This window comes from Triturus cristatus, chromosome 7 (assembly GCF_964204655.1).
Source record: "Triturus cristatus chromosome 7, aTriCri1.1, whole genome shotgun sequence".
Taxonomy (NCBI): Eukaryota; Metazoa; Chordata; class Amphibia; order Caudata; family Salamandridae; genus Triturus; species Triturus cristatus.
In genome coordinates, this window is record NC_140590.1 from 277454780 (window position 1) to 277464865 (window position 10086).

Here is a 10086-nt window from a genome sequence, read left to right on the forward strand (position 1 = left end):
AGCATTGAGACCTCTGTAGTCCACGCAAAACCTCATCTCTCTCTTACCATCTTGGGTGTGAGGTTTTGTCACAAGAACTACAGGACTAGCCCAAGGGCTCTCTGAAGGTTCAATGACTCCCAGCTCCAACATCTTTTGTACCTCAATATTTATGCAGTCCCTGACATGGTCAGGTTGCCTGTAGATTTTACTCTTCACAGGCAGACTGTCACCAGTGTCCACCTCATAGGTGCACCAGTTTGTCTGACTTGGGGTCAGTGAGAACATATGTCTATAGGCCTGCAGAACTTGTCTGCAGTCCTGTTGCTGATGGTTAGTGAGGCTGTCAGAAAAGACCACACCATCAACTGAACCATCATCAGGGTTCTGAGTCAGTAGGTCTGGGAGAGGGTCACTCTCTTCCTCCTGCCCCTCATCTGTAGCCATGAGTAAGCCCATGTCTGCCCTGTCAACATATGCCTTCAATCTGTTGACATGAAGCACCCTGTGGGGGTTACTGGGAGTCCCAAGGTCCACCAAGTAGGTGACTTCTCCCTTCTGTTCAACAATAGTGTGGGGTCCAGACCATTTGTCTTGGAGTGCTGCTGGGGCCACTGGCTCCAACACCCACACGTTCTGTCCTGGCTGGTACACAGTCAGCACAGCCTTTTGGTCATGCCAAGCTTTTTGGAGTTCTTGGCTTGCCTCAAGGTTTTTAGAAGCCTTCTTCATATACTCTGCCATCCTTGAGCGGAGGCCAAATACATAATCCACTATATCAAGCTTGGGTTGTCTGAGAGGTCTCTCCCATCCTTCCCTTACTAGACATAGGGGTCCCCTTACAGGATGCCCAAACAAAAGTTCAAAAGGGCTGTAGCCAACCCCCTTTTGTGGGACCTCTCTGTAAGCAAACAGAAGGCAGGGTAAAAGGATGTCCCATCTTCGCCTAAGCTTGTCTGGTAAACCTTTTATCATCCCTTTTAGGGTCTTGTTGAACCTTTCAACAAGCCCATTGCATTGTGGGTGATAGGGTGTAGTGAATTTGTAGTTAACACCACACTCCTTCCACATAGCAGTCAAATATCCTGACATGAAGTTGGCACCTCTATCAGAGACAACCTCCTTTGGAAACCCCACTCTGGAGAATACTCCAAGTAGGGCCCTTGCCACAACAGGTGCTGTTGTGATCCTCAGGGGTATAGCTTCTGGATACCTGGTGGCATGGTCCACTATCACCAGTATGAATCTGTGCCCAGGTGCTGTTTGGGGGTCCATTGGTCCTACAATGTCTATCCCCACTCTCTCAAAGGGAACTCCTACCACTGGTAGTGGTATTAGGGGGGCCTTTGTGGTGCCACCTGATTTGCCACTGGCTTGGCAGGTGACACAGCAGCGACAAAACTCCTTGGTATCGTCTGACATATGAGGCCAGTGAAAGTGAGGGACAAGTCTGTCCCATGTCTTATTCTGGCCTAAGTGTCCTGCAAGAGGAATATCATGGGCCAAGGTAAGAAGGAAGCCTCTGAAACTCAATGGTATGACCAACCTCCTGGACGCACCAGGCTTGGGGTCTCTAGCCTCTGAGTACAGCAGCCCTTCATCCCAATACACTCTATGGGTACCTTGAGCATTCCCTGCAGCCTCAGCAGCAGCCTGCTGTCTGAGGGGTTCAAGAGAAGGACAGTCTAATTGTGCCTGCCTCAGATCTGCCCTTGAAGGTCCCCCTGTCCCAAGAAACTCAACCTGGTAAGGTTCCAGTTCTTCTAGGACAGTTCATCAGAGCTCTCAGAATCATTCTCCTGTGAGGGCTGATTCTCTACCTGAGGCAGGGGGGAAAGCACAGCCTTAACCCTACTGCTCTTGCTCTTGGGTTGTGTCTGGTCCATTGTCCCAGGATCCAGCACTTGTTCAGGTTGGCACTTTTTGGCCTGTGACCTAGTCACAGCAAGGACATGTGCATCTATTCCCAGCATTTCTGCATGGGTCCTATACTCCACTTCAGCCCACACTGAAGTTTCAAGGTCATTTCCCAACAGACACTCTACAGGAAGGTCTGAACTTACCACAACTTTCTTGAAGCCAGTTACCCCTCCCCAGGAGAAGTTAACAATTGCCACACTATGGGAGGTAGTGGCATTGCTAGCGTTGGTCACTAGGTAATTTTCACCTAGCATGATCTGTCCAGGGTCCACAAAGGCAGGTGTCACCATTGTGACACTAGCACCTGTGTCCCTGTAGGCCTGAGCCATTCTATGGTTGATTAAAGGTGTCTGTCTATACTTGCCCAGGTTACTGGGGCTCACAGTAGAGGACAAAGCTATGTCCCCATCACAGATCAGAACAGCCTGAGTTGGTATTCGACTAGGCCAGAATCCACTTCAGTTCCCAGGGTTAACCCTATTACACCCTTTTGCTGGGAACCACCACTTACAGCTGGACTAGGGGGTACAGTTGCCTTAGGGGCAATGGTGGTTGGGGGCTTGTCCTTTTTGGTGCATTCACTATACCAATGGGAATTGGACTTACAATAGTTACACCAAGGTTTCTTTTGGCCATCTTTCTTTTTATCCTTTTTGGGACCACCCTCCCCCTGAGCCTTTTGGGGGCCTGGTGAAGACTTCTGGTCTTTTGCTTTCTGCTCATTACCCTTCTGGTCTGCCTTTTTCTGATCATCGCCCTGGTTCTGGGATTTCTGCTTAACTCTAGCCCTGACCCACCTATCTGCCTTCTTTCCCAATTCCTGGGGAGAAGTTAGGTCAGAGTCAATCAAGTGTTGATGCAGTAGCTGGTTTTGACAGTTGTTAAGGATTTGTTCTCTCATGATCAAATTATACAATCCTGTATAGTCCTTAACCTTACTACCCAATAGCCAGCCTTCCAAAGCCTTAGTGGCACAATCTACAAAGTCAGTCCAGTCCTGAGTCTGTGTCTTCTGGGTATCCCTGAACAACAACCTGTATTGTTCAGTGGTTAGGCCAAACCCATCAATCAGAGCACTCTTCTGGACAGTGAAAATTGTCAGCATCCTCATCACTAACTGTGAGGAGCTTGTCTCTACCTTTCTCAGAGCAGGAGAGACACAAGATAGCTGCCCACTGACTTTGGGGTACCTGCTGTACTTTGCAAGCCCTCTCCAAAGCAGTTATCCATTTGTGGATGTCATCCCCACACTTGTAGGGAGGGACAATCTTGCTCAGGTTTCTATTATCATAGGTCCTGTCTCTATCCTTAGGGATAGTGCTGCCACCAGTGGGATCTAACCCACTTAACTTTTGCTCTCTGGCCAGAGCAAGCTTCTCTTTGGCAAGGGCAAGTTCTTCCCTTTCAATCCTCAGATTGGCTTCCCTCATTCTGGCCTGATGCTCTTTCCTCTGTGGAGAAGTCATTCCCCTATGAGAAGAGGTATTGGAGCTATTAGAGACATGGGAGTGGATAGATTCCCTTGAAGGGGATCTTCCTCTCCTACCTCTCTGGTTAAGTCCACCTGAGGGTCTGAATGGGGGGACCCCATTCTGACTCCCATGTAGGCTTAGGTTAGCCTGGCTAAGTCTCCTAACTTGGACCTGGCTGTCTACCTCATCTCCTGAAGTCCCTTCTGACTCATCTTGATCAGTATGGTGAGGGGAGTCTTCTGCAGAGGGCAGACCCTCACTTGTACCTAAGGTACCATCTTGGGAGGCTCTCTGAGCATCATACTCTTCTGAGAGTTCCACTAGATAAATGAGGGTAGGGTTTGAACCCTGTTTTAACTTTTTGGAGGTACACAATTGTCTCATCTCCTGAAAAGTTAGGGTATCACATCTGGAGGGTATTTTTCTAGGATATCCCTCTCCTGAGAGAGAATCATCTTGATCTCCTCTCAGAGACATGATCTAGTGAGGGTGTGGTGTGTGCACCTACCTGCACTAGTTGTATCTACTAAAACCTCTCTAGTGGTTGTAGTCAGGGTGTGCTAGGCCCTTCAACCTACAACTACTAAGTTCAGTAGAACTTAAGTATTCCAAGATTTTGTTTTATATGTACCTTGCAGTACCTAATGTGATTTTCAATTTGATATCTCAAGATTATAATGGTATCACAACAGCAAGCTCAGATCCCAACCGCTGCTCACCAATGTGAGAAGTTGGCCTGATATATGATGTCACTAGTTCTTGTGTACACCTTGTATCAGTCCAAACAACCCTTATGGTGATTGGTTGTAAAGTCAACCTTATAGACCAGCTATCCTAGTGGTAGCATGGACAAGAGCAGTCCTAGGCTAAACTCTGTATGGCATGTGAAGCCAGCTGTTATACCATTATAGTCCCTTGAATACCAAATGAAAGGACACCACACCAAGTATATATAAAGTTAGAATGTATTTATTCTAGCATATACCCTCAGCACTCTTTATGAGGTCAGAGGTCTAAGTACAAACAATTTCTTAAGTAGCATACGTTAAGTTACACAGGAAAATACAGTTAGGCCCAGGGGCCACGCAAACCATATACTAAGAAAGTGGTATAAGTACCACGTCACAAACAGGGAGTAGGCCTAGGGCCTAGGGAATCGCTGGGGCTACACTACCCTACCAAGAGTTAGGAAGTGGGAGGCCCACGGGAAGCGTGTGCAGTGTGGAAACACACACGCGGGTTACATTAAAGTCAATGGGAATGTAACAGATAGAAATAGGGAGAATAAGGACACTTCCGAAGGAGCTAGGAGGAAGCTGCTTAAGACTTAGACACTTGGATAGTCAATATCCACTGGAGCACCGGAGTACTCGCGTTACCTCACCCAGAGGAGACGGGTGCATAGGTGTGAAGATGTGTCAGGTGTCGACGCTGGATCCTATGGATGCCTGAAGAACAGATGCTGGCAGGCGGCCAGGAGGAAGATGTCCGGTGGATCCAAGGATGGATCTTGAAAGAAGAAAACCTGCAAGCAGAGGGGACAAAGTCTGGGTCACTAGCCAGTGACCGTGTGGAACCAGGAAGGAACCAGGCGATGTCGTGCAGAACACAGGTGATGTCGTGAAGCTTGTCTCTGCAGCTGCGTGGACCAGGAGGCGTCGAGTACGACCAGAACCAGGATACGAGCTGTCCCACGAAGGATCTGATTGGAGTCAACAAGCCTTGGCAAAGGCAACCCACGCGGAAAGGGAAATTCGCTTCAGGTGCAGACCAGGAAGGTCTGGGGTGCTTCTCTTTCACAGGGAAGCAAGGGCCAGTCTGGGTGAACCAAACCAGCAGTGGAAAGTTAAAGGTTCGTCGTTACAGAGGCTACTAGCCAACGGGCCAGCAACCGGACAGACGCATCGAGCAGGAAAATGCAGAAGGGCCCCACGCAGAACTCGTGGAGTGTGGAGGGCTGATCTTCGGTGCAGATGGTGCTCGGGGTTGGGGCTTCTCAATCCCCGGAGTACAACTTCAAGGATGCCTCAGAAGCTGCGCTGGAAGCTACTAGACAATTTTCCCAGGTAGCCAGTCCCACTTCTCTCGCCGCCTCCACGGATCTCAGCTCGGCTGTGGATGTGGATCAGGGTCGGAGAAGTCTGGAAGTCAAGGCGCTGGTCAGGCTCTGCAGTCGGTTCCTCGTAGAACGTTGGGCAAAGCAAACGGCAGGTTGCTTGATGGTGCCTGTTTGCACAGGGTGGCCACACCCTTGGCCACAAGGGAGATTCTTTTTTTTTTTGAAACCGTTTATTACAAAACTCAAAAAATATACAAAGATGGGCCTACAACCTTCCGGCCGGCCGCTAGTAGACAAAAGGAGCATATGATACACATTGTAGAGCGTGCGTTGCGGCTGAGGAAATGCACAGGAGTTAGCAGCGTTGATAGCCACACCATCCGGACCCCACTGTACCAACAACCAGAAAAAACAAACCCACAAGGCAATCCACAATCCGAAATAGCAGCATGTGCTCCCCTGAGAGGGGGACCCTACCAGTCCATAGGAGTATCAAGAAGGGGAAGAGATCAGGACTAGGGCTGGGTAAACTCAATGCCCGGAACCAGGAAGATGGGTCGGCTAAGGGGATGGGGCAGGCGACGGATCGGGCAATAACGGCGGAGCACAAATTCCCCCGCGGTAGGCGTTCCAGGGGCCCCATACTTTCACCCATGTCCCAGGCTTACCTCTCGCCACATACACCACCTTTTCCCGAAACATGCACCAATCCATATGTTCCTTCCAGGCCGAGACAGTCGGGGACCTCTGGGATCCCCACAGTTGAGCAATATCACGCTTGGCCACCATATATCCCAGAGTCACCCACCACGTCTGTGGCGCCGAGTAGTCGGCAGGTTCCCACAAGTTCAACAGGCATCTCCTCGCTTCGGGTAGCAGCACCACATGCGTAACCACACGCAGGACCTCATGCACACCACGCCAGAATCGCTCCACCTCCGGGCATTCCCACAGTATATGTAGAAAGGTCCCCAAAGCGCCACACCCACGCTTACACAACCCGTCCACAGCATAACCCATACGCAGGAGCCTTGGCCCCGTCATGTAGACTCTGTGGAGTATCTTGAGCTGGACGAAGCGAAGGCGGGCCGGTATGGCCACCTCTTTCGGGGAGGCCACCGCAGAGGTCCAGTCCTCGTCGTCCAGCTCCAGTCCATCGGCAACCCAAGCCTCACGAAGGGCAATCAGCAATCCAGAGCGGTCATTGATCAGTTTTTTGTAGATCAGTGAGATAGTGCTGTCCGGAACGTGTCCATCCAGCACTCTATCCTCCAGGGGGGAATACTCCGGGATGGATGCAACGTCCGGGAAGACGGAGCCCAGTGCATGACGGATCTGCAAATACCGAAAGTACTCTCTGTCATGCAACTGGAATTCCGTCTGCAGCATCTCGAACGTTTTAAATCCTCCCCTTGTCCAGAGATCCCCCACTTTGCTGATGCCTATCATGTCCCACTTCTCGAAGCCCTTCGAGGTCCACAGGGAGCCCAACTGCTCGGACGCGTATAGTGGCGATGCCCGGGTCAGACGGTCCTTCCACCCCATCACCACATTGGCCGCGTGCCACACTCGCACCATGACACGCGTGGGGCCGGTCAGCCGAGCGTCGGGCGCGCTAGAGTAGAGCACTCGATTATAGTCCCCACCCGGCAGTAGCATCTTATCCATTTCGAATGCCGGGTTTAAGGCGGGCCCGTACAGGCCGTGATTAATCGCAGCCAGCTGGGAGGCCCAATAGTACCGTTTGATATCCGGGAGGGCGATCCCTCCGTCATACCATGGGAGCGTCAGCTTCGCCAGCGCGATACGCGGCCTCCCGTCCCAGAACAGGCGGCGCTGCAAACTCTCCACCTCACGGAAGTAGCGCGCTGGGACGAGGTCCATGGTGTTCTGCAAGGCGTACAGGAAACGCGGCAGAGACATCATCTTGAACAATGCCGCCCGGCCGAGCGGCGAAAGCGGCAAGCGCCGCCAGCGCGTGACATCTTCCTTCAGGCGCAGGAGGGGTGAAGCAAGTTCCGATCATACCGGGCCTCCGGGTCCAGAGTAATGAAGACACCCAGGTACCGAAATCCCTGCGGGGCGATCTGGATCGGGCAGCCCCGCGGGAGAATAGGAGCCTCCCCAGAGAGAACATACACACACGATTTAGCCCAGTTGATGACAAGGCCGGAGTTACGACCAAATGAATGCAAAACATCAACCAGTACTATCAGTGATTTTCGTGGGGAAGCTAGGTACAGAAGGATGTCATCAGCGTATAGGGATACGCGGTCCTCATACTCGGGGGTCCAACGGAGACCACGGATGGAAGGCTCCCACCGCAGCCACTCCGCCAGGGGCTCCAAGGCAAGCGCAAAAAGGAGCGGCGATAAGGGGCAGCCCTGCCGCGTGCCCCGGCCCAGCTCGAACGGAGCCGATACTCTACCGTTCACCACCACCTGCGCCAATGGGCCCGAATACAGCAATTTGACCCAACTGATGAACCCAGCGCCAAAGCCAAACTTCGCAAGCATCGCCCAGATGTATGGCCATTCAAGCGTGTCAAACGCCATAGTGGCGTCCAAGGACGCCAAAATGGCCGGCTCCCGGATGTACTGAACACGTGCGAGCACCCCATGCAAACGCCACAAGTTAAGGGCCGTGTTACGATGGGGAATAAAGCCGGACTGATCCTGGTGAACCAGTTCGCCCACCACGCCGACCAGTCGATTGGCCAGGACCTTGGCGAGAATTTTGGGCTCCGCGTTCAGTAGCGAAATGGGCCGATAGGATGTAACCCGGTCCCGAGGTCTCCCCTCCTTGTGGATAACCACGATTGTAGCCAGACGCTGGTCCAGCGGGAGGGAGCCCACCGAATGAGCCTCCAGGAACATCGATCGGAGATGTGGAGCCAGCGTATCCGGTCGCAACTTGTACAACTCGATAGGGAGACCATTAGGACCCATGGCCTTGCCGGAAGCGACCGAACGTATGGCGAGGGCGATTTCGTCGGAGGTTGGAGCGGCTTCCAACAACACTCTGTCCTCCTCCGAAAGGGAGGGCAGCGCGATATCCCTGAGCAGGGCACGGGAATCCTCTTCAGAGCGGGAAGACACTGGGGAATACACCCCACGGAAATAGTCCGCGAAGCAGGAGACAATTTCTTCTGGCTCAGTAACACACACACCATCCGTTTTCTCAATCAGCGGGACTACACGACTCGCTCTCTCCCTTTTGTCCAGCCACGCAATCAATTTACCAGCCTTATCACCCACATCATACAGTCTCCCCTGTTGCTTTCTACTGAGGCCCCTGGCCGCCTCCGTGACGAGGGCCCTATAGGCCGCTTGCTTGAGTTGGAGGACATGTAATACGGCATCCGTCACCCCACATTCTAGGTTACCCTCCAACTCGGCTATCTCAGCTTCCACCCGGGTCACCTCCTCCCGCTCGCGCCTCCGGGTGTGGGAAATGAGGGACAGGGCCTCTCCTCGTAGTACTGTCTTGAATGCCTCCCACAGTGAAACAGCCGACGGCACGGACCCCACATTCTCGTCAAAATAGCGCTGGAGGGATTTAATCAATTCAGCGCGAATGGTGGGGTCGCGCAGGTACCAGGGATTGATCGGGACCACCCTACCCTCACCCCTCGGAAAAAGATCCAGGTGTAACAGGAGCGGGGAATGGTCCGAGATACCCCGTGCCAAGTGACGCACCTCTCCCACCCTCCCAACATAGGCCGCCGGGACCAGGACATAATCTAGTCGTGAGAGACTACCTTGGGCCCCCGAATGGAAGGTATACTGTAACTGCGTGGGATGTTTTAAACGCCAGCAATCCACCAATCCCAAGGTGTCCAATAGACCAGATAGCCACGCTTGGGCCCGGGGGAGGTCCCTAGGGGGGTGACGATCCACAGTCCCGGAAACCACCGCATTGAAATCCCCCCCCACCACCAGAATCCCCCCCGGAAGGTCAAGGAGGAGGCGCCCCAGGTCCGCAAAGGTAGTCGACTGCAGCCCCGGCGGGAAGTATACTGATACAAAAACGACCACTTTGCCCTCCATCCTTCCCACCAAGACCGCGTAACGTCCCCTGTCGTCATGGAGCACCTCATCAATCTCCAACGAGAGCGAGTTCTTAACCATGATGCCCACACCCCTTGAGCCAGACGTGAAGCCCGAATGGGCCACTAGGCGATAGCCACGCCGATTCATGGCGCAGAAGGAGTTGCCAATGAGGTGTGTCTCCTGCAGAAAAACTACATCGGGCGAGATTCGCTTCAAGAACTGCAGGACCACACCTCGTTTTATCCTGTCCCCCAGTCCATTCACGTTCCAGGACAACAATGTTAGTTCCCTACCCCCCATCGTAGACAGAAGCCACCATTTGTCCCCCGGAGAGCACTATAAAGCTAGCACAATAATACTTTTGCCTTGTGGTAAAAACGAACAACACCCCCCCATCCCTGCCCACCCGCCCCAACAAAACTCCCCCCTCCCTGCACCCCTGCATGAGCCCGAACAGCCCCCCGAACGTGCAGTGTGCCTGTCGCCCCATATATATAGTAAAAACTAGCTAAACCCCCTAGAGGAGGAAGGAGAACTCCCAGTAGACCCCACACAACCTCCATAGGAGGGGAAATTATACAGACAGACGCTTAATCGAGAGTGG